We start from the raw sequence: 1,125 nt of genomic DNA on the forward strand, positions 1-1,125 counted from the left end.
CTTTGCACCTGATAAACATCCCCAACAGGACAATCACCAGTGAGAGCAGGACTGCTGCTGGGCTCGCCTGTTTTTGGACGCACTGATGTCATCGCAGCCATGGTCTTATCTCCAGCAAACTACTCCTGCTCCAGGGAGCCCCTGTACCCCTTGCCACAGGGGATATTGGGATCCATGTCCTCACAGCTTCTCTGTGGGAGCTTCAAAGTCCTCTCTGCATCAGTGAGGGGCCACCAGTGACTGATGCCGTGGCTGGTTCAGGAAAGAGCGGGCTGACCCCAGGCTCTTGCATCAAGAGGAGCACAGACTGCCAAAAGCACAAGGTTGAGGACACGTCCCACAGCCAAACTCTACTCTGGCTACAGAGCTGCGGCATATCCTAGTAGAGCTCAGGCAGGGAAACCCGACGGGAATTTGAGGGGCCCCAGAGGGGTGGGAGCTTTTATAGTACCTGCATCAAACACCAGCAGGTGCGGGAGAGCAACACCAGCCATCCCTAACATCAAATGCACGCTGCTGGGTGCCTGCTGAGAGCCACCCCAGCACCCGTGCAGACAGGGGTGCATGGGCACAGTTGGGCACTGCTTGCCTGTCTTCACCTCAGGATGCCACCGTCATCCTCCTGTCCCCGCTGCCAGCAGGGCTCCTAACTCCAGCCCTGACAGGGCTGGTGGCCGCCAGCACTGCACTGCCAGGTCCTGGGCAGAGCCCAGACGCAGTTAGTCAGGGCCAGACCCATAGCTGCCCCTGCTCTCGGGGCCAGCCTCGGCCGCAGGGAGCTGTGCATCGTGCTTGGGGTCACACCAAAGGGCCCTCGGAGGTGCCAAGGTCAGGCACTGCAAGGCATGGGATTGGGGATTTGCCGAGAGCCCTGATGCATTTACAGTGGGACCCTGCATGGCCCTAATTACCTCCAACGATCACCCTCATTAACTGCTCAGAGAGCTGGGGTAGCTCAGCAGAATTCAGCCTAATGAGGTGCCCTTAGAGCACGTTCCAGGTGCCTGAAGCAGATGGGTGGCTGCTGCTGTTACCCAGGTTCTCCGCTGCCTTCAGTCCTTGCCTGCTGCTCCTGCTCTTTGCTCTGGGCCCCCAAACCTCCCCCCGCCACGGCCCCCCGCCCCC

The 1,125-nt window shown here is 60.0% G+C and overlaps 1 protein-coding gene across 5 annotated transcripts in view; it reads left to right on the plus strand.

Moving 5' to 3' along the window:
- Positions 1-1,125, plus strand: part of GDAP1L1 (ganglioside induced differentiation associated protein 1-like 1) — a 12,218-nt gene that overhangs the window by 8,929 nt on the left and 2,164 nt on the right. The gene's annotated exons all lie outside the window — the stretch shown is intronic.

Source organism: Mesitornis unicolor, unplaced genomic scaffold, assembly GCF_000695765.1.
Source record: "Mesitornis unicolor isolate BGI_N332 unplaced genomic scaffold, ASM69576v1 scaffold49777, whole genome shotgun sequence".
Taxonomy (NCBI): Eukaryota; Metazoa; Chordata; class Aves; order Mesitornithiformes; family Mesitornithidae; genus Mesitornis; species Mesitornis unicolor.